At 35.9% G+C, this 25,193-nt stretch overlaps 1 protein-coding gene across 6 annotated transcripts in view; it reads left to right on the top strand.

Annotated features, from left to right (window-relative positions):
- LOC129743830 (beta-1,4-glucuronyltransferase 1-like) overlaps window positions 1-25,193 on the top strand; it is a 202,433-nt gene that overhangs the window by 74,931 nt on the left and 102,309 nt on the right. The gene's annotated exons all lie outside the window — the stretch shown is intronic.

Below are 25,193 nucleotides of genomic sequence, written 5' to 3'. Positions count from 1 at the left end.
ACAAAAATGACAAAAATGACAAAAATGAAAAAAAATGACAAAAATGACAAAAATGACAAAAATGACAAAAATGACAAAAATGACAAAAATGACAAAAATGACAAAAATGACAAAAATGACAAAAATGACAAAAATGACAAAAATGACAAAAATGACAAAAATGACAAAAATGACAAAAATGACAAAAATGACAAAAATGACAAAAATGACAAAAATGACAAAAATGACAAAAATGACAAAAATGACAAAAATGACAAAAATGACAAAAATGACAAAAATGACAAAAATGACAAAAATGACAAAAATGACAAAAATGACAAAAATGACAAAAATGACAAAAATGACAAAAATTACAAAAATGACAAAATTTTTATGAAAGTTTAATGGCATTGCGGTGAACTTGATACTACGAAAATTCTTGATAGAAGAATTAAAGATTGAAATTAAATGACGGATAGACAAAGCAGATGCTTAATAGAAGAAAATTGAAAGATGTTGAAAATGAGCCAAGAGCATATTTTATGGAAAGCTTCAAAGGTGCGTTCTAGACCCTTTGTCCCACATCAATTGAATGGCTGAGAGAAGTAATAGCGAGAGGCGCAATTACGTTCACCCATACATCCAACCCGATGGATTGGTAAAGCACGTGCTTCCCAATCGGACAAAAAGTCTAGACCGCATGGCTCTGGTGAAGCTTCCCTTTTGCTGAACCAGTTCAAGCGATGTGTTATTGGTTGTTTCGGATTCCGTTTTTATCGGCAGCGCTACTTATTGTTTTCACGCAAGTACCGTAAACGTCCCTACTTTTGCCAACTATTTAATTTTTTGAACTGTATTTCGAAATATTTACCCCTTATTTAAACCCCCCAAAGCCAAATGATTTTATTCTTTTTAACGAATAGTCACCGTTGATTATTATTTTTATGAAAGTTTAATGGCATTGCGGTGAACTTGATACTACGAAAATTCTTGATAGAAGAATTAAAGATTGAAATTAAATGACGGATAGACAAAGCAGATGCTTAATAGAAGAAAATTGAAAGATGTTGAAAATGAGCCAAGAGCATATTTTATGGAAAGCTTCAAAGGTGCGTTCTAGACCTTTGAAGCTTTCCATAAAATATGCTCTTGGCTCATTTTCAACATCTTTCAATTTTCTTCTATTAAGCATCTGCTTTGTCTATCCGTCATTTAATTTCAATCTTTAATTCTTCTATCAAGAATTTTCGTAGTATCAAGTTCACCGCAATGCCATTAAACTTTCATAAAAATAATAATCAACGGTGACTATTCGTTAAAAAGAATAAAATCATTTGGCTTTGGGGGGTTTAAATAAGGGGTAAATATTTCGAAATACAGTTCAAAAAATTAAATAGTTGGCAAAAGTAGGGACGTTTACGGTACTTGCGTGAAAACAATAAGTAGCGCTGCCGATAAAAACGGAATCCGAAACAACCAATAACACATCGCTTGAACTGGTTCAGCAAAAGGGAAGCTTCACCAGAGCCATGCGGTCTAGACTTTTTGTCCGATTGGGAAGCACGTGCTTTACCAATCCATCGGGTTGGATGTATGGGTGAACGTAATTGCGCCTCTCGCTATTACTTCTCTCAGCCATTCAATTGATGTGGGACAAAGGGTCTAGAACGCACCTTTGAAGCTTTCCATAAAATATGCTCTTGGCTCATTTTCAACATCTTTCAATTTTCTTCTATTAAGCATCTGCTTTGTCTATCCGTCATTTAATTTCAATCTTTAATTCTTCTATCAAGAATTTTCGTAGTATCAAGTTCACCGCAATGCCATTAAACTTTCATAAAAATAATAATCAACGGTGACTATTCGTTAAAAAGAAAAAAATGACAAAAATGACAAAAATGACAAAAATGACAAAAATGACAAAAATGACAAAAATGACAAAAATGACAAAAATGACAAAAATGACAAAAATGACAAAAATGACAAAAATGACAAAAATGACAAAAATGACAAAAATGACAAAAATGACAAAAATGACAAAAATGACAAAAATGACAAAAATGACAAAAATGACAAAAATGACAAAAATGACAAAAATGACAAAAATGACAAAAATGACAAAAATGACAAAAATGACAAAAATGACAAAAATGACAAAAATGACAAAAATGACAAAAATGACAAAAATGACAAAAATGACAAAAATGACAAAAATGACAAAAATGACAAAAATGACAAAAATGACAAAAATGACAAAAATGACAAAAGTGACAAAAAATGAAAAAAATGACAAAAATGACAAAAATGACAAAAATGACAAAAGTGACAAAAATGGAAAAATTACAAAAATTTCAAAAATTACAAAAATTACAAAAATGACAAAAATTATAAAAATTACAAAAAGTACAAAAATTTCATAAATTTCAAAAATTACAAAAATGACAAAAATGACAAAAATGACAAAAATGACAAAAATGACAAAAATGACAAAAATGACAAAAATGACAAAAATGACAAAAATGACAAAAATGACAAAAATGACAAAAATGACAAAAATGACAAAAAAGACAAAAATGACATAAATGACAAAAATGACAAAAATGACAAAAATGACAAAAATGACAAAAATGACAAAAATGACAAAAATGACAAAAATGACAAAAATGACAACAATGACAAAAATGACAAAAATGACAAAAATGACAAAAATGACAAAAATGACAAAAATGACAAAAATGACAAAAATGACAAAAATGACAAAAATGACAAAAATGACAAAAATGACAAAAATGACAAAAATGACAAAAATGACAAAAATGACAAAAATGACAAAAATGACAAAAATGACAAAAATGACAAAAATGACAAAAATGGCAAAAATGACAAAAATGACAAAAATGACAAAAATGACAAAAATTACAAAAATGACAAAAATTACAAAACTGACAAAAGTGACAAAAGTGACAAAACTGACAAAAGTGACAAAAGTGACAAAAATGGAAAAATTACAAAAATTTCAAAAATTACAAAAATTACAAAAATGACAAAAATTATAAAAATTACAAAAAGTACAAAAATTTCATAAATTTCAAAAATTACAAAAATGACAAAAATGACAAAATTGACAAAAATGACAAAAATGACAAAAATGACAAAAATTACAAAAATTACAAAAATGACAAAAATTACAAAAATTACAAAAATTTTCAAAAATGGCAAAAATATCAAAATTGGCAAAATTGACAAAAATGACAAAATGAAAAAAATGACAAAAATGACAAAAATGACAAAAATTACAAAAATGAAAAAATAACAAAATTGGCAAAATGGACAAAAATTACAGAAATTTCAAAAATCACAAAAATGACGTAAATGGCATAAATGGCAAAAATGACAAAAATTTTAATTCTTACAAATTTTCCAAAACTATCTCAAACCTTCTTAGTCACTTGCTTTGTTTTTTTTTTTCATAACAAATTGCTTTTAATGTGAAACCCTCTGTTGGACACATTTTTTGATCTGAGCTTCCGTCTTGTGCATCCAAATGGCCTCACGTAGGAAAATTACTATCCACAATGGTCCACAAATTAGTCGTCATAAATATTTGAAATTGCTTCTTCATATGTGAGTTATTTTTTTCCGGTCAACAATCGACCAGACTAAAACTCCGAAAGCTCAGATGGACGATTCTTTACAAGATCACCTCAACAGCAGCAAGTGAGCAAGGATGGTCTCAAATTAGCAGGTTAGATTTGATCACAGAACAAAAATTATAGCTAAACCATTCAAGGCATCCTCTGCCTTCCGGAAACAACGTTGAATCACAACAAAAATATTCCGCTCATGTAAAATGATTGAACGAGCAACCCCATTAGGCTACATTTTTGTTGACTAGTTGGAGCGAGAAAAAAAACCCGAATCTCTTTGGGCAAATCAACTCTGGGCTAACCTTGACAATGACTGAGGAGAAGCCTACTCTGTGATGGAATTTCCGACAAATAAAACTTGTTTTCGACCGATTCTGACTTGTTGTAGTTAAATCGGGACCGGGGAGGAAAACAATAAATAATCACAGGTTTATAGTAAACAGATATTTTGGAAGCCGTTTTTCATCGGCAACGGGCGAAGTTCATGACAGAAAATCAGACCATGTATTGATTGCTGGTTGGAGGTTCTCGTTCGTTCGTTTGATAAAATGTATATTATTCTTGTCGAGTGTCCCCCTTGAATAGCACTCGACCAATTCTATCGAAAATCGAAATTGTAACATAACCCACCCGCAAGAGCAATCACCAACTTCTATAGAGGAATGTACTTCAGATTTCCAAATTGTGCTTCTATTTTTGTTATCCTTTTTTTTGGGGGAGTAAAGTCGGTACTTGGACACCTTTTCCGACGATGTTGTTTCTTGTTTTTCTGTTCGAGTTTCGTCCATATTTTGACTGAATATTGAACCGACAAGTTGCCCTTTTACCTTCTCTATTCATATTTTATGTTATGACGGCAGTTTCGATCCAATCGCTTGATGATGCCACACGACGACGCTGGGAAATGCAATGACTTTTCTAGGATTTTGGAGGTGAAAATTGTTTTGCTTATCGATTGTGAATCGAGGGGGTCGGAAATCGATTGGCTGTCTTTGATATTTTGGCAACATGATGTTGTTTGGTATGCAGTGGATGCTTCATCATTTGCCGTTGTTTTTCTAGGTTCCTGATTTTTCGACAACAATTTCAAAATCAAAGCAGCCCTGTGTTTCACACCCATAGAAGAGGTTGCAAAAATCCAATGCCTTTTTAGCAAATCTCTGTGCCGATAATGCGCTGAAATGTGCACTGTGCCGAAGACGGTATGTTTGAAAAACCGTAACTGGCATAAGGACTCGGCTCCCAACTAAAATGATGACCACTACATTCAAGCGAAACAAGAATAACATTTTATGGGATTTCCTTCCTATTGGATAATTCATCCCAGAAACAAGAAAATAAAAATTAAATCCTCAGCTCTGTAGTGAGAATCGAACTCACATCACCAATAGTATCGTCTTGCCAGTCCGACATTCTAACCAGTGTACTATTCGAACTTCATGCAGGACGAGGTATATTTGTCATAGGCTTTCTGTTACCGATCAATCACAAAAAAACGTACAACGGCGGCTTGCCGGCGTTCGGCCTCCTTTCAATGCATTCCTTTGTCTTAAGATGGAAACGGGAAAGGGAACGGGAGTGAAGGAACGGGAAACCCATTGAATGAGAACTGTGCTTTGCTTACTGCCTGCTATTACATACACACGCTACATATACACAGCTGCTAAAGCCGGGCAGCTTGGCCGGTGTTGTTTGCCGGTAAATTGAAGGAATGTTTTTGTCGTTGCTTTTGCTACATACACAGGCACAGCTTAGCCGTGTTTGCCGGTTGATTGAATTAGAAGGATATTTTTGTTGTTGCTTTTGCTACATTCACACGCACAGTGCTCGGTTCGCTGGCTGCCTGGTGTTGGCCGGTATTTATTTCCATCCTTCTTCGTCTTGTGATGCGATAGGGAGGGACGTGAAAGCGTTTTTATTTTGTTTCTTTCAGACATACGCAACTCGGTTAACTTGGGAGATTAATGCCGGTGATAGCAAATCGAATCAGCACCGGTCGCGTTATCTTCTTGTACCAATGATGCTATGTAATTGACTACACGCCATTGGCACAGAGGCTGAATTTTGGGTGCAGTTTGAAATTTCATAACGCTCTGCCCTGCTTGCTGAATGACAATCAAACAAATCATTTGCTTAGTAAAAATAAAACCAGAAATCGGCCTCAAAGTTAAGATTGAGATTCGAAACTGCAATGAGTGGTTTGGATTTCCAAACGTACAAGTTTCCATCTTCTTTATTCCGTAGGTGTAAAAAGGCTAAATGTCTACAAATACAACGAAATATCGGTTGAATCATAAATAGCGGGAATCGAATAATGTTTTGTTTTCTGTGACACGAATGCATATCAGGTTCTTAGCACTTCTTTCTCGTTGAATCAAAAGTCGATAAAACATTTGGATGTCAACTATGCCTTCAGCGTTCAGCCTTGGTTCAGGTCAGGTACTAGATCAAACATTTTTACATCTTCTGGCCAAATTTTAAGTATTTTCAAAAAAAAATGACAGAAATTCAGCGAATTTTGTGAAGCAATCTCAAACTTTCCTTTTTCACGAGAATAGCTGAATCTTTTTTTCAGTCATAGTACAGTCTTAAAATTTTGTGAAGTGTTAGTTGGATATTTAGTTGAACTAGATTCTGTGAAAATTTTATGAAATCAATAATAACTCAGATAGAAATGGCAGCTGGTCAAAGTTGGAAGCAAGTGTGCTGCTTCACGCGATTTCATTTGTTTTTGAACACAACTGTATGTGGCAGTACTGAAAAAGAAGTTTCAAAGCGTAAATAAAAACACAAATCAGTCGTTGGTCTAATCTTGTGAGTGACAGATGTGTTTAGGAGATTTTTGCATTGGAATTCTGAAATATCTTCAATTCACGACAATGGCGTAGTTGGTAAGATGACCATAGATTTTCAAGACTGATGCTCAGATTGTTTACAAAAGGTTCCGGTAAATAAGCTAGAAAGACTGAAATAAGTGCAGGCTGCTGCTCTGATTGATGTTCCGGTAAATAAGACGGAGATATTGCTTTTAAATCGGCTTCCCGGTGGACAAGACGGATTGGCTTAGACAGCGCAGATTTTTAAGGCTGATGCTACTGATCATTTGTTTCTGATTTGGCCTTCCGGCGAAAAAGACGGATTGGCTCAGGAAGCGCAAATTTTTCAAGCTGCTGCTGCTGCTGATTGTTTGTTTTTGAATCAGCCTTCCTGTTAAAAAGAACAGATTTTTATGATTGTTGATGATTTTGGCTCCAGTGGTCGAGATGGAAAAACAGGAGGAATACAGTTTTGAGGCTACTGCGATTGTTTTTTAATGATTTCGATTCCGGTTGTAAGACGGAGTAGCTCAGAAATTGCAGATTTTAGGACTGCTGCGATTGTTTTTTGAATGTTTTCCGGTGGAAAGTAAAAAAAAATATAAAAGGTTTTATTAAGAATGGAGGTGAGAAGGAATGTAGTTATGACATAAGGTATGAGAGAAATTAAGATAAAAGTTCATAAAGGCTTTTGAGAATTTTTTTTCACATAATGAGAAAAACAATTGAAGATTAGAGAGGTGAGGAGGAATGTGAGATGAGATGAGATGAAAATGTACAAAACAAAGTTTACAAATATTTGGCAACACTGGATGAGGTGCTACAAAGTGTAAATAAAAACACAAGTCAGTCATTGGCAGTGTTGTAATATACACAGATTTTTCTATATTGTACAGATTTTTAAACGCCAATACAGATAAGATACAGGTACAGATTTGTATACAGATTTTCATATCCTCATATAGTTTTAACAGCTTTTTCAAAAATGCAGTTGAACCCGGATGAGCGAGAAACCTCTATTATTGAGAGGAATCTTAGCAAGTTCCAAGCTATTTACTGCACAAAACCTCTTTAAGTGAGAATGTAAAATTTATATAAGCGAGAATCGTTTTCCTGGCTAGACTAAGCAAATTTGAAAAAAATCCCATTTTTGTACTGAAGTTTTGGTACCAAAATGACATTGTGTTACAATGAAGAAATAAAAAAAAAATCATTGAGAGTAATTTTCGAGAAATATCCGTTGTTCCGTATTGTAACTAACTGAAGAAAACTTCGAATTATTGCGTCTTTCTATCGAATCAGTGGATTTTGATTAAATACACACGCTTTTCTCTATAACATTAATGCTTTTATATGTTCCTGAGCTTCTCTAAAAGAGAATCTGTCGCATTGAGTAACCTCTCTAAGCAAGAAAAAAAAGTTCAGTCTCGCTTGTCCAGGTTTGACTGTAAATTACAAAATTCACCTGCTAATGCATTGCCTTGAGGCCAAATTATTAAAATCTTTAAAAAACGCAACTCAACAATTTAAATAATTTGAATAAAGGTTGAAACTACATTTATGAAGAGTTTACATTATAATAAATTACAAAATACAATCATTCTTAACAAAAAAAGACAACCCTTCAAAAAAATAAGCAAAATTCCGCATGAATTACGATAAGCTAATTAAATAAACAAATGAAAAATTTAAAAAAATAAGTTGTTTTGAATAAACAGTTGAATCATCGAATTCTGTTTTGAGAACCAAATTTTTCTCTGATATTTCGCAAATTAAGAAGAACCTTTAGAATGTTAAATTTTCAAAGGATAAAATAATTTTTTTACATGAGATTACTTTTCGAAAACTTGATATATTTTCAGGTTAAAAAAATCTCTTTGAAAAAGAAACAAGATTCATGACTTGCTTCTTCTTCTTCTTCTTCTAACACCGACATGGCCAATACTTGTAGGCATCCTGGAAAATGAAAAACTTGCGTTCTTCATTTTTCTTTTCAACATAGTATCTGATACATAGAACATGCATTGCAGATACCACTACGGCCAGGCCAACCATGAGATGTAAAACGCAAAAGATACAGGAACAAGGGAGGAATAAAGCGTGGAGTTCCCTACCAAACGCTTCATATGTTTATGTTAGATATGATTATGTTCAGTTTGTAAAGTTGAAATTATAATGAAAAACAAAACTGGATTGATCTCACCCGAAACTTCCGGAAGCTGACGTTAATATCACAGGTAACCAAAAATTTCAGCAGTCAACAGGATTTGTATGTTTTTCTTGCAGACATGTTGTTTATCACAGTCTATATGACTGATAAACCTTCCGGGATTTCTCAGTTTTTAATTTTCTATAACTTTCACTGAACCTCTTGATCCTTCAAACTGTGATTTTGAGAAACAAGATTCATGACTTGCTGTACTTTTTTTCTCATGAAACTAACTTAAAATTAACAAATGTATCAATCTAGGTTCGATCTATTCATGGCGAAATTGCCACCGAATACTGCTACAATGATAAATTAAAGTTGCTAGATTGCCCGGTTTTTATCCGGGTTTGCCAGGATATTCAACACAAAATTTGACAAAAGTCCGGCCCGGCCTGGTTGCCCGGAGTTCAGTTTAGAATGCCCGGATTTATTCACTTTATTTGCCAAATCAAACAAACAAAAAACTAAATTTTTTTTTATTTATGCTTCGCAAACCAAATTTTTTGAACAAGTTGTTTTTAAAATAGCCATGAGAAATTTTTTGAAAGCGTAAAATACGATTTAAAAACTGCTGATGAATCAAAAATATTTTTCATTTTTTTGTTCCTTGATTTTTGTTGAGTAATTCCTAGATTTGGACCGAATTTGCCTGGATATTGCCCGGATTTTTGGTCAAAATTTTGGAATCAAATGCCCGGGTTTTGCCAGGTTTTTAGATGAAAATATCCCGAATTTTCCAGCCCGGGTACGTGCTGAAAAAAATCTGGCAACCTTATGATAAATTCAATCATTACTGACGATTTTTATGAAAAGATATACCTACTTAAAACGTCGTAAACACAATTTCAATTTGCACATTTCACAAAATATTAACAAACATCTATATACAAAGGTTTAATTTTCAGTACAGAAAAATACAAATTTTTTAGTGAGCTGATACAGCTTTTTCAAAAATCCATGTGGCAACCCTGGTCATTGGTTTTAATCTTGTGAGTGACAGAGTTTTGTATTGAAATTCGGAAGTATCGGCAATTCACGTCACATAACTCTCACTAAAATAATTATAGCTGTTCTCGGGAATTTGAAGTAGATTATTGTTTTTTTTTATTTGAGTTTATGCTTCCACTTTTCTAGAAACCTTTAGTGGTGGCATCGGCATTTCAATTAATGTCCATTTAAATCAATTTTTCAGAAACGTCGCTGTATTGTAACTTAAATAAACATAATATAAAACACAAAAGCTTTGGGTGGACTTTCTGGCTCAAAACTGACGGTTTTGGGCGTGTTTTGCTACCCGTTAAAGCTAGCAGCATGGCGATGATTTTACTGTTTTTTTTGCTGCTTAGGATGGTTCGCAGCGACCTGTTCGTGTCCGGATAGTTATAGTACAGTTGGAAATCGAAAAAAAATCTGTTCGATTGAACTATTGAAGTTGACATCACCACCATAATGCAACCTCTTAATTAAAGGTCAATTGATAACAGAGTGTTAGGTGTACTTGTCAGAGAATGGAACGACATTTCTTCAGAAACCAATCTCTGATTCGATAATTTAAACCTCAGCATAAATTGTGCAAGTATCGTACTCAATCAAACCTCCACAATTGTTGCTTTCTTGAGAGAAGCGAGAGCAAAATTTAAAAATTGAATGAAAACGAGATCGGGCGAAAGAGAAAACGATTGCCATAGTAGGCGCAGGTTTTAAAAGAATAAATGAAAACGCAAAAAAAAAGAAAGGAATTTACAAACTGGCAATCGGAAAATGGAGCAAGATTTATGGGTCACTGATTGCTGAGTGCGGAGTAGTCGCCGGAACGAAATTACTAGGTTCATTTACTGCCGATTACAGGCGGCCGAGTAAGGAGGGTGATAATTTATATTTTTTTGATTTTAGGGCCTGTCAGCTGCGGCGCGAACAGATTGTTGCCACTGCTCAATTCAAATTAGGCAATGCCTTTTTGGCGTTTATTGGAATTCGGGTTCAAATTCAATTTTAACCTTAAAAAGTTTACATCCAACTCTTAGTTTGCATTCGGGGACCGCAAGTTTTGTTTTGATTACCTTTCAACAGCCCTGACATTCAGACTAATATCTTTTATTCCCTATCAAGGGCTACCGGTAACGGTTGGCACGGTAATCATGATTTTATTGACCATCATCATTAAGATCATCGCTCCATAATTCAATCAATCTGCAGTGAGTAGTCCCCTATCCTGGACCGCCGCCATCAGACAGATCGCAGCAAGCCTTGATTGTATAATGGCCTCCAGCATTCCGATTGTTGTGGTGTTACTCGACTTCTTCGATTCGATTGAAATTCTTGGTGAGGATAAAGTCGAACAACAGCAGAAGAAGTGCAGAAAAACTTGGGCGAAGCAGATCATCTGCCAAGGCCTTCCTTGATTGGATCGGTTTGTCCGTCTATCTATATGCCCGCTTTCAGTCAGAGGCTATCTGATTCGGTAGCTTTGCTACCGGGTAGGTCTCGATTAAGTCTCGGGCGAGATTCTTAGAACAAACCGCCAGCCGCCACGGGACTGACTGAACTGAGATGGCGCATAGATTCCGCCGCAGATTTCATCAGAATCAACTGAGAATGGCGTGCGAGGAATGTGGATCGCAGCGAGGAACTAATGCATTGCTTCCCTCTAGGTTTGTGTTGTGCTGCTTGCTTTTTTCGAACTTCATCAAATGCATACGTGGTGCATCTGTTTGGCTTTTGGGATTGCAACACACATCCCCTCCGTCAAACCCATCCCCAACAATCGGATTGGATACTACGAGAACATCTTTCGGCCCTCTCGATTATTCCACAAGAGCTGCTAGTTACCCAAGGATTGACTGACTGAAGACGCCTGGCAGCAGCCAGGAATGGCACGTACACATATCGCTTGTCTTATTTATATCATCAGATCCCGGGTTCCTTCCTACTCATCTCTTTGCGGTTGGTGTTTCGTGTAATTGAATTGACTTTAATTTGATTTAATTTCATTTAATATCCGGCCCTTTCGTCGGGTTCTCACTTGCACCGAATACCTCTTGATGCTACCTTCTTTTGTAGAACACTCTGTTGGCGCTCTGCAAGGCTCGTTTTGGTATTAGTATAAAGAAAATGGCTTTGAAATGTAAGATGATAGAGTAGACTGAGTCGATTTGGGGTCATTCTTGAATTTTTCAAGCCCTGGGGTCTTAAAAGCTTCGTCTAGGTCCTAAACTCACCCATGATTTTTTGCAGAATTTTTAAGTAACGTTTACATGAGTAAATTTGAACATTTATGTTTGTATAGGAAAATTGAATATTTTGTACTATAAAATCAACATCATTTTTTTTTCTTCTGTGGAACCGAGCCAGCGTATGGTTTTCGTGCAAATTTATAAAATTTCAAAAGGAAGTTTTCTGCTGAAGAACTTTGTTGAAGACCGCAATTTCGTATCTTATTAGACAAAAAAGTTATAAGTTGTTCAACAATGGTATTGACATCATTGCTGGAGCCTAACGAAGTATTGCAAGAAAAGTAGTGATGCAATAGGTCGACCTCATTGTTTTTGACATTTCGCGATTTCTGTTTTGATTCCTTATTTTCCAATTATACACGCTGAGGAAGCAAAGTAAACGCTGAGGGTCCTCATTTAATTTTCATTCACACGGTTTCAGCAATAGTTCTCAGCTCAATTTTGGGATAAAAAAAATGTGAAAAGGAAATTAGTTGTTGAGAAATTTGATGTTTCTAGAATCAAATAATTTTTTTTTTTTTTGTTTCGATTATAGTCGTTTTACCATCTTTATGGCATTCGCGACTTAGAATCAAATAATGAAAAATCATTTTGTTTGTAAATCCAGCTGAAAACAGAAATACTGGAATAAATGGATTTAACCTTAAAAGTTAAACTACCCGACGTTATTTTTATTCCTCCAAAATATCATATCGTAACAATTTAGAATAGTTAAGCCTTTTTTTTTTTAGTATGTTTGCCTGAGAATTTTCCTATAATGGATTCTTCTGTCCCTGAATAGTGTTGTCGTACAAGTTTGTGCATTTCTTAACGGTTCCGGTCAGAATAACACTAGAAACTTTTGGACAATCGATTCAGCACATTTGAATTCTGCAGAAGCTCCCACGTTTGGACATTTGATGGGATTTTTTGTTTCAAGTAGATAAGTGCTATCCCAGAATATTCAATGCAAAGCGGGTTATAATAAATGTGTTGAAAAAAGGGTTTTAAAAACATGTTGTAACATTATGATAAACAAACCTTCTTTTCGAAATTCATAAGAATTTTCAACTTTCTGTTCATTCCCGGAGAGATAACCGTTAAGAAACCAAAAAAATGCGCAAATTTTAGTTCACAAAATGGGACTTGGTTTTTCGCTATCCTCAAACTGAGTTTTGCGTTAAATTTCTTGACCGTGCAGCTACACGAAAAATTTCGCCGCGCCCCATTTCTCGTTCGTGAAATTTTGTTAACAGGACGTGCGAACTGTCACCACAAAAGTGAACATACGTCATCGTGAATCGACTCATTCCTTAAAGCACCCAGCAGTGATGTCAATTGAATTTATTATTTTTTAATGCCAAAAGACCTACTTCTATTTAACACCTATTAACTTTTATCTCTAATAAAATATGGAGTAACGGTCTTGGACAAAGTTGTTTAGAGGAAAATTTTCTTTTGGAATTTTATTAATTTTCACAAAAACCATCAGCTGGCTCGGTTCCACAGAAACAAACAAAAATGATGTTGATTTTTCAGTACAATATATTCAATTTTCCCATACAAACCTTAAAATTCAAATTTACTCATGTGTAAATGTTATTTAAAAATTTAGCAAAAAATTGTAGATGAGGTTTGGACCAAACGAAGCTTTCAAGACCCCAGGGTTTGAGAAATTCAAAAATGACCCCAAATCTACACAGTCTAATGATACAGTGTTCTACAGTTGAAAACTCTTCCGAACAGAATCAAAATATAGGGTATTATACCTGCTAAAGATTTGAGTGCGAATATTACAACCCAATGCATAGTGGGCAGGCATAATATATTTTCTCGTGGTTTTAGAAAATGTATTCTCGTTACTCATGTTTTAATCTTAAAAATCTTGAGAAAACAAGAAACAAGGCCACCAAAATCTGTTTGTCAATCATGCAAGGTCGTACGAACGGAGGGTGGGGAGTTTTTTTTTTACAAAATTTATAGTTTTGTAAACCTTGCAATGTAACTCAAATATGTTTCTCAGTCAACAATCAGCTACAAAACTTCAGTTTTCCGTTATTCAAAGTCTAAAAAAAATCAGAAAAAACATGCTTCGGAAAAAAGACTGTGGGTCAGCTATGGAATGCTCAAAAAGATTTTGCTTATTTAGTCATTTAGTTACCAAGAAAGGTGAAGCTATCCGTTGCACATAAGGATATTCTTTTTGAAATTTTTTAAGATCATGACCACAAAAAATGTTAAAAAGTGGTGTAAAACCCGTTCTTTTCAATAAATGGATCGACAAGCGTTAACAGACAAAAACGTAAACGATCGCGTTAATTCTCAGGATTTACTTTTAGTTTTATATTTATCATAATTGTGTAAAGTATCACAGCGCTCATGTAATTACACAACAAGAATCGGTATGAAAATTCTTTTCTGGTGAATATAAATGTACTGCGAAAATCTTTCGTGCTTAAACTCTAAATGCAGTGTACAGTTGAGTTTAAGTGCAAGAAAATCTGAGAAATTGCAAATTGACAAATAGTTCGAAAAAAAAACAGCTACCTTTAAAATAAGTCAAAAGTTCTGTGTTTCGTATTTCGACAATCTAAAGCTGCGAAAATGTGCCAAATTACGTCAACTTTTAAAACCTCTTTTCAAAATTCATCTGGAATCACTTAAACAATTTTATGGTCTATTGATTGAAGTACGGTTTTTACACCACTTTTTTTTAACACTTTTGTGGTCATAATCTTTAAAAAAATTCAAAAAAAAAAAAATATCCTTAAAGTTAAGGTTACAAGCCGCCAAACTTCCAATATTGACACTCAAGAGTAGATGAGGCTTAATTAGAAGGTTTCAAATTTATGAAATATCATAGACAGATAGAATGTTAGATGTTAGAAATGAAAGATGAAGGGAAAATAAGCGAGTAAAATTTTATTTAGAAGCATTATCATCACATATCAAAATACGTAAGATTTGTTTTAAAAAGAGTAGGCGATGGTTTTTGCTAATCGCACTGTGATGATTTCCATCGACTTGGTCTTTCCGACATTGATTTTGAGACCTTCTGCCTTGGAGCTTTTGGTGAGGTCGTCGAGTTTGCTCTGCATGTCCTGTTGTCTTTGGACCAGCAAAACAATATCGTCTGCCAGGTCAAGTTCGTTCAGTTGCTCCATTGTCGAAGGATTCCACGGCAATTCTCGGTTTGGTCTACAGTCAATCGATCCAGTCAAGATCTTATCCATTACGATGAGAAAGAGTAGCAATGATAAGATACATCCCTGTCTCACTCCAGCAGTTACCGGGATTGGTTCGGACGAGACACCTGTAGTATCCTTTCAACGTAATTCCCTTTTTTCGAAGCGGAGTTTCTCGCTTATCCAAAAATATACCGATATTTTTTCCCGTACTTCTGTTTTCCGCAACAATCACGGATAGAATGTCGGTCACATATTTGTCGCTCTCAGATCAATGCAATTGTCTGATTCCTCTCTCTTTTGCACCTTTACATTTCCTATAATACCGAAAATTGCGTCTCATTTAAACGGTAACATGAAGCGTTTGCATTTAAGACACCTAACCAAATTGTGTCCTATTTCTTATATAGATTCTCTGGGACCCCTCGTCGTCTTAGAGCAGCCCAGATGTTTTTGTGGTTCAGTCGATCGAAGGCTTTTTCGAAATCAACGAACACCAGCAGAAGAGAGTCCTGGAATTCCGTGATTTGTTCCAGTATGATTCGTAGTATTGTGATGTGGTCCACACATGATCGTCCGGATCGGAATCCAGCTTGTTGCCGTCGGAGTGTAGCGTCGATTTTCTCCTGGATCCTGTTCAGGATCGCTTTGCAGAGTACTTTGAGAGTTGTACAGATCAACGTTATGCCTCACCAGTAATCACACTCTGTCAGGTCTCCTTTCATCGGGACCATTACGAGGACTCCCTGCATCCAGTCGGCCGGGACTGTTGCAGTATCCCAGATGTCAGCCATCGATATTCGAGACTCGGAAGAGTTGTTAGAAGTGCTCAGTCCATCGTTTGAGCTGATCTGTTCGATTGATCAATAACTGACCTGCTGCTTGGTCTTTTAGCGGCATTCTAGCATTAGTTTTTGCACCAAGAAATGTCATAAAGTAATCGGATATCTTCATTGGCGGCGGCTCTTTCTCCCTCTTTGGCTAGGGAGTTTGTCCAGGTTCTCTTTTCTCGTCTACAGGCTCGTTTAACTGCCTATTCCAGCTCCGCATACCGTTTGGTTTTGGATATGAGAAATTTTAGTCGATATATTATTACACTGTATTATGTTCAACGCATCACTTGATTAGCGATCGATGACTTCTCAAACCAACCAAGAAGGAGAATTTTTAAATGAACTCCCTTTTTATGTAACGCTTTGTGGTATCAACATCAAAAGCATTCCACGATCAAGCTCCGTTCGATCAATCCCCGATGATCAAATCAATCTTCCAGAATAAATTACACAACTATCGCACAGATAGGCGGAGGTATTCACGTCCATAATTAACGCATGTCACAATAGTTAACCGGGGTATGTAGTCTTCGTCGTCGGAAAATATGACCATCGTTAAGCGCTGACAACCGTTCGTTACGCGCATTCTTTCAATCTTTCAATTACCTATACCTAGCAACTGCTGAAAGAAGGATCATTTTACCTGCCCCGACGATTGAAGATCCTGTCCTGTCGTCGTGCCATTGATCGCGTATCACGATCGGCGGAAGAGGCATCTTCAAAGTAACAATTGTGGGATGCTGTGCTAAGTTCTATTTATAGAATCTTCATCGGCCATAAACTAATCGCCACATACCCTCCATTTCTGCCTCCCTTTTTGCCGTTTTAGCTACATCTCTTTTGAAACGTGCAGTCATAATTAACCCCCAAGATCATCTCACGCCTTGGCGGCGTCGTTGTTTTCCAAGTTTTTCAGACTGGAACGTTTTTCTACCGACAAGTTGGGGTGTACCAACTTGTATGTTGTTGGAGATCGTAAAATAAAAAACAATTTATTTGCACAAAAGTGTCAGTTTAACGACGTGCCGCATCACTCATCGTCATGAAGTTTCTTCCTTTTCCAAGAAGTGTAGGGGTAACACCAACTAAGGAAGGAAGGATCCATCCATCCGTCCACCTGATCGACGGACCACGAGGCATCAATCAAGTGGCGCAAAGTGATGCTCTTCTGAGCTGGAGAACGACCTTCGGCCATTATATACAGATCACTATCAATCTGTGGTGATGAGACTTTCTTATGTCCATAGTTGTCATTAATCTTCCCTCGCTTGGCAAACCATTATCTAGCATGGCTAAGGTGAAGTCCGACACACTAAACACCACAAACCACAAATAATGAATGTTTACTCTAGCTATTTGCCGCTGCGCGCTGTTGGGATTAGTTCTTCAAAACGCTGTTGTTGAAAAATGCCGTTCAAAATTATGACCACCTCTATGATGGTGGAAGATCCCGTGCGCCCGCATCGAAGCAGGCGGACGTTTCGTCACCATGGTGATAACACTAACTTATCGAAAGGGCAATGGTACGGCGGCAAAAGCTGATGATTCAAGTGTCATTGTCCAACATTCAGTTTACTGGCTACAGGGCCGAACTTTATTTTAGATCCAACTGCAATAATCTTAAACCGATTCCTCGAAAGTTTGAACAGTGTTTTATCCATTGTTTATTATTATAATAATTGGTTGAGGCTAAGTCTCAGAAATGTCTCCTAAATGCATCCCTGTGTCCTCCTTCGATGATACCGTTTTATCACATCTAATCGGATAATGACAGTATTTCTGCACACACCAATCCCACAGGCTTGTGTGTATCTTTCGAACCACACTTTAATCCGGCCGGAGTTGTGTATGATGATGCGGGATGAGTTCACGCACCCGGCTGCTTTCATTGGCTGTTCTCACAAACGGATTCCAGGAGAAGAACAACAAAAAAAGGCCAACAATTTGCTGTGAAAGATGAGCAGGGGGAACATTCTGATTCTTTACAGAACAGATTAAAGCTGGTTTTTGCAACATAACAACAGACTGGTAACAATGAAAGCATATAATCAACCGAGTCTGTGGAAGCTTTGCGCCACCATATTTAGCATAATTTTAAGTTAAACGATGGTTTATGATCTTCTTGAAGAATACATATAATCATTTTTGTCTGTTGAAATTATCGCGATTGGATCATAGTTTAAAGTGCAGGATCCCAAGTTACAATTTAAACCTTAAAAGGTTTTGTTGCTTGTATTGGTTTCATTAAAGGTTTTTAAATTTAATGTTCTTATTTTCAGTGTCTTCAGTCTCCAAAAGATGTTAAAAACGAGGTTTTCTACTACATTGGATGTAGTATCATATCGTTTTTAACATCATTACCTTACCAGTCGATAGGAAAATTGAATATTGATTTAAAAATGAATTTTAAGTAAAACATTTTGTCTAAATCCCGGTGTTGGCAAGAAAACTTTTGCATATCTATATGGTTTTATAGCAGTCTCAGGGTAATTTTATTCTGTGCCGCGCGTAAGTTGACGATAGTTGAGACACCAGAGTCAGATTTAGGTGAGGAACATCACTTCGGATGAGCTTTGGAAAACTGCTTCTACAGCTTCACTTACCTGACTATTGTGATTAGAGTCCCTTGATGGTAAGGTGACTCGACTATCGTCACCTCACGCGCTACACAGAATAAAATTATCCTGAGATTGCTATAAAACCATATAAATATGCAAAAGTTTTCTAGCCGACACCGGGCATCGAATACTATGCGCTAGATCAATTCAGCGCTTATAGAAAAAGATAGTTGTTTTAAAGTAGAAACTTCCAATTTAGTTTATTGATGCAGGAAACATAAAAAAATTTCAGAAAAACAAAAGAATTTCTTTGAAATTATGAGTAAAAAACTTAATGACGGAAATGACAAAAATGACAAAAATGACAAAAATGACAAAAATGACAAAAATGACAAAAATGACAAAAATGACAAAAATGACAAAAATGACAAAAATGACAAAAATGACAAAACTGACAAAAATGATAAAAATGACAAAAATGACAAAAATGACAAAAACGAAAAAAATGACAAAAATGACAAAAATGACAAAAATGACAAAAATGACAAAAATGACAAAAATGACAAAAATGACAAAAATGACAAAAATGACAAAAATGACAAAAATGACAAAAATGACAAAAATGACAAAAATGACAAAAATGACAAAAATGACAAAAATGACAAAAATGACAAAAATGACAAAAATGACAAAAATGACAAAAATGACAAAAATGACAAAAATGACAAAAATGACAAAAATGACAAAAATGATAAAAATGACAAAAAATGACAAAAAATGACAAAAAATGACAAAAATGACAAAAATGACAAAAATGACAAAAATGACAAAAATGACAAAAATGACAAAAATGACAAAAATGACAAAAATGACAAAAATGACAAAAATGACAAAAATGACAAAAATGACAAAAATGACAAAAATGACAAAAATGACAAAAATGACAAAAATGACAAAAATGACAAAAATGACAAAAATGACAAAAATGACAAAAATGACAAAAATGACAAAAATGACAAAAATGACAAAAATGACAAAAATGACAAAAATGACAAAAATGACAAAAATGACAAAAATGACAAAAATGACAAAAATGACAAAAATGACAAAAATGACAAAAATGACAAAAATGACAAAAATGACAAAAATGACGAAAATGACAAAAATGACAAAAATGACGAAAATGACAAAAATGACAAAAATATAATTGTTTTTTAATCCATTCAACTTCTGTCGCTTTCACCTAAATGGAAGTGGAAGAAAAATTGCACAATCTTAAAACAGTCGTACTAACTATCGTGAAAGTTTTTCTCTCTCAATATGGCGTCAAGAAAAAAAACAACACCTGTCAATGCGAGAAGCGCGAAATGTTAAATGGATATGTTTTCGAATAAGAAAAAAAAAACATAAACAAAACCATAGCCACCATATTTAGGAGGTGGCAATAAAGACGGAAAAATCAACACAAACAGGCTGCCCCTTTTCCGTGGCCTGCTGCAATTATTGAACGATTGCTTTTTGTTTCTGTGCGGTGCGATGTTGGTTTTTTCCGATCCGTGGCATGGCTGGCTTGGATTTTCGCGCGATTTTTTTTCAACTTTTCGAATTTTATTGCCACAATCAGTCTGTGGACGTTGCATCATCGGTGAGGGAGCGTTGAACGAATAAAAAAAAAACGTGGCCTTCTTTGATTAGGTATGAACTTTTTTTCTCTCTCCTCAGTTTCAGTGGGAAAAACTGCATCAATCCGAAGTGGTTGCAATATCAGATTTCGCTTTTCCGCATCATCGATTACAGTAAATTTCTTTCGGTGATCAGCTGGTATAATTGCATTATACTCGAGCCGTAAATCAATCCTCGATGAAAGATGAGCGATGTCGTCGACGTCGTTGGTGTGTGATTGTATATAGTTATAATTCCGATGATAAATAAAAAAGATGAATGGGCTTCACGACGATATTTTCGCGAAATGGAGAAGAGGAGGACTCAACGACCGACTGACGACGAGTAGCATAAATGGCTAAATGCCAAACGTGACAAACGTGACACTTACCCGAGTGACAGTCATTTATCTCGCAACCAAACGGCAAATAACAGCACTCAAAACTGCGAGTGATGTAACGTTTTTTTCTCCCGTTTTTGAAAGATAGTTGCAGTGGGCACGGTTTAATAGGTCACTCACTCCGACTTGGAGCATCGTCGTCGTTCTACTCACGATCGATCACAACAAAGTTGCAAAAACCACGGAATCGGTCGAGAAAGGTCGTGCCCATCAATACGTTTGGACATCATTCAATTACGTACGTCCGGCAAACGGATCAACTTTTAGGTTGGAACTGTCCCCGTGATTTGTAAGGATTCAAGAAAAAAAAACTTAGTGATCAAACATTTTGAAAAACATGGTTCACAACACACAAAACAGTAATGAACTTTTGGGTCGAAAGCAAGTTTCCAGAAGCAGTAGTGAACAAGCCTTCTACGAACTCGCTTCCAGCACCAAAAGTACCAAACCAAATATTTACAAATATTTCTCAAATTTAGTCAGACTCGTGGTAAGTGATTATTGAATGAAGCACTTTGTACTTCAAATAAAGAAAAAAAATCTGAATGAAGAATTACAGTATGTAGCTCACTAAATTTCATTTGATTTAACGAATTTCATTTTTCCTCTAATTACAGGTAAGCATCCATATATCATTTGACGGAATTATGATTTGATTAAATCTTAGGTAAGCATCCCTGGGTAGAAAATTTTGAAATTCAAACATTGATGCGGTTGAGGCGCGATGCAGACTTCCTTCAGTAGTTTTAAGAAGATACCCGGTTGGCGCGATGCAAACTTCCGCCTAGTTCATTTGAGCCCTGTGAAAATCTCACGCGATACAGACTTCCGTCATTGAAAATATTCATTGATGTTCCCTATTTGGCGCGATGCAGACTTCCGCCTAATTCATTTGAGTTCTTGTAAAATCTGACGCATTGTAGACTTCCGCCTTATTCATCTAAACCCTATGAAAATCTGACGCGATGCAAAATTCCGACAGGGAAAATATTCTTTTGTGTTCCCTGTTTTGTGTGATGTAGACTTCCGCCGAATTCATTTGAGTCTAGTGAAAATTTGGCGCGATACGATTTCTGTCATTAACAACGTTCTTTGGATGTCACTTGTTTGCACGAGTAGACTTCGCCTAATTCATATTGGTCTTGAGAAAATTTGGTGCGATGCAGACTTCCGTCAGTGAAAATATTTTTTCCGGTTTTCATTTGAACTCTGTGAAAATCTGATGCGATGCAGACTTCCGTCAGTAACATCGTTCTTTGGGTGTAACTTGTTTGGCGCGATGCAAACTTCCGCCTTATTCAAATCTTAAGCAATGCAGACTTCCGTCAGTAACAACGTTCTTTGGATGTGACTTTTTTTGGCGCGATGTAGACTTCCACCGTTTTCATTTAAGTCTTATGAAAATCTGACGCGATGCAGACTTTCCTCAGTAACAACGTTCTTTGAATGTAACTTATTTGGTGCGATGTAGACTTCCGCCTTATTCATTTGAGTCTTGCGTAAATCTGACGCGATGCAGACTTCCTGCAACGTTCTTTGGGTTTGACTTGTTAGTGAGATGCAGACTTCCGCCTAATTCATTCGAGTCCTGTGAAAATCTGGCGCGATGCAGACTTCCGTAACTAACAACGTTTATTGGATGTGAATGTAACTTTTTCATTTAGCCTTGTGAAAATTTTGCGCGATGCAGACTTAGGTCATTACCAACGTTCCATGGCCAATGTCATTTGAGTCCTGTGAAAATTAGGCGCGATGCAGACTTCCGTCAGTAACAACGTTCTTTGGAAGTGACTTATTTGGTACGATGTAGACTTCCGACTTTTTCATTTGGGCCTGGGGGAAACCTGGCGCAATGCAGACACCGTCAGTAACATCATTCTTCGAATGTGACTTGTTTGGTGCAATGTAGACTTCCACCTTATTTATTTGAGCCTAGTTCAAATCTGGCGCGATGCAGACTTCCTTCAGTTAAAACGTTCTCTGGATGTGACTTGGAGGCTTCCGTCTTTTTTATTTGAGCCTTATGTAAACCTGGTGCGATGCAGACTTCCGTCCGTAACAACGTTCTTCGGATGTGACCTATTTGGAACGATGTAGACTTCCGCCTTATTAATTTGAGCCTTGTTAAAATCTGGTGCGATGCAGACTTCCGTCACTAACAACGTTCTTTGGTTGTGACTGTAACTTTTTCATTTAGCCTTGCGAAAATTTGGCGCGATGCAGATTTAGGTCATTAACAACATTGTCTGGCCAAAGTAATTTGGGTCATGTGAAAATTAGGGCCGATGCAGACTTCCGTCAGTAACAACATTCTTTGGATGTGACTTATTTGGCATGTATAGACTTCCGACTTTTTCATTTGAGCCTTGTGAAAAGCTGGCGCAATGCAGACACCGTGAGTAACATTGTTCTTCGAGTGTGACTTGTTTGGTGCGATGTAGACTTCCACCTTATTCATTTGAGCCTTGTTAAAATCTGGCGCGATGCAGACTTCCTTCAGTTAAAACGTTCTCTGGATGTGACTTGTAGGCTTCCGTCTTTTTTATTTGAGCCTTATGTAAACCTGGTGCGATGCAGACTTCCGTCAGTAACTACGTTCTTCGGATGTGACCTATTTGGCGCGATATAGACTCCCGCCTTATTAATTTGAGCCTTGTTAAACTCTGGCGCGATGCAGACTTCCGTTACTAACAACGTTCTTTTGATGTGACTGTAACTTTTTCTTTTAGCCTTGCTAAAATTTGGGGCGATGCAGACTTAGGGAATTAACAACATTCTCTGGCCAAAGTCATTTGAGTCCTGTGAAAATTAGGCGTGATGCAGACTTCCGTTAGTAACAACGCTCTTTAGATGTAACTTGTTTGGCACGATGCAGACTTCCGCTTAGTTCATTTGAGCACTGTGAAAATCTGACGCGATACAGACTTCCGTCAGTAACAAAATTCTTTGCATGTCTGTAAAAGGTTTGTAAAAATTTGGCTCAATTCAGACTTCCGTCAGTGAAAAAATGCTCAACGGTGTTTGCACGTGACTTGTTCGGCGTGATGTAGACTTCCGTCACTGAAAACATTCTGTAACATTCCCTGATAAGCGATTGCGATCCAGGCTTCCGCCTAATTCATTTGAGTCTTGTGAAAATCTGGCGTGATGCAGACTTCCACCAGCAACAACGTTCTTTAGATGTGACTTGATGGCACGATGAAGACTTCCGTCAATGAAAATATTCTTTAATGTTCCCTGTTTGGCGCGATGCAGACAAAACAAAAATGACAAAAAAAAAAACAAGAATGATAAAAATGACAAAAATTACAAAAATTACAAAATTGACAAAATTGACAAAAATGACAAAAATGACAAAAATGACAAAAATGACAAAAATGACAAAAATGACAAAAATGACAAAAATGACAAAAATGACAAAAATGACAAAAATGACAAAAATGACAAAAATGACAAAAATGACAAAAATGACAAAAATGACAAAAATGACAAAAATGACAAAAATGACAAAAATGACAAAAATGACAAAAATGACAAAAATGACAAAAGTTTACAAAAATGTCAAAAATGTCAAAAAGGAAAAAAATGAAAAAAATCACAAAAAGGAGAAAAATGACAAAAATGACAAAATGACAAAAAATGACAAAAATGATAAAAAATACAAAAATGACAAAAATAACATTAATAACATAAATGACAAAAATGACAAAAATTGAAAAAATGAAAAAAATTCCAATGATTTCTTGGTAAATATTTACAAGTTCGATTATGCAACAATTGCACTAGATTTGAAATCAAAATATATTTTTTTCATTCTGAGATCTACAGTCAAGATCAAATTTCGCAAACTTTTTTTTTTGTCTTCACAACAATCTCTGTAAACCGTTGCTCCACTGTTAGATGCTGATGGATTGTAATGGATGGCGAAAGTTAATTTTCCTTTTCCTGTTTCCTCAGTGAGAAAGGTGTTTGAAGGTTTGTAGGTGCTACCTTTTCATTTTGTTGTTGTTTGCTATTTGGGATGCGAATTTTTTTTTGTGGTGTTTATTCAACGGCTCACTGTACTATTTTTTTCGGCCCGACTCGATCCGGAATGAACAATTACCCTGTGTCCGTGTGATGGGTGATTACGCGATTATTATTGGTGAGGGGAGATGTTGCAATTTGCAAAGGTGAGAAGGAAAACGAAAATCAGAACGCCAGTTCTTGGGGCTTTTTTCGGGGGAGTAATTATAATTTTGTGCTCGCACTCCCCTTCTGGATCTGGGTCATGGGAAGAGCGAGGTTATGTTGGCTGGCGAAATGTGCAAAAGTTCGTTCCGGGGCACGAGTTGAGAAAGCCAGAGCAAAAAAAAAATGGTGCAGGTTATGTTTCGGATCGCAAAATTTTGAACTATCCCGACCAGAAGCAATGATTTACGGTGGATCACATTTCATTCGGGATGTTCCGCAGTATCCGCAGCATCCATCATCCGGTGGTTTTATTGACCAATTGATGAATTTTGCACCCGTTGCAGCGGTGTTGCTGATAGGAGCAGTGTTGCCATGTAAGTTAATAAAGCAGACTGACAATGTAATTAGTAAGTTCTCGCTTTTTAATTTCCAATTTATGAATTTTAAAAATGTAATTCAACCAGATACTGTTGAATGTGTTTTATTTACTCATTAATGATTCAATTTGATTCAACGTCC

The sequence above is a fragment of the Uranotaenia lowii genome, chromosome 2, assembly GCF_029784155.1.
Source record: "Uranotaenia lowii strain MFRU-FL chromosome 2, ASM2978415v1, whole genome shotgun sequence".
In the NCBI taxonomy this organism is placed as follows: domain Eukaryota; kingdom Metazoa; phylum Arthropoda; class Insecta; order Diptera; family Culicidae; genus Uranotaenia; species Uranotaenia lowii.
This window is presented reverse-complemented; position numbering and strand designations above follow the sequence as displayed.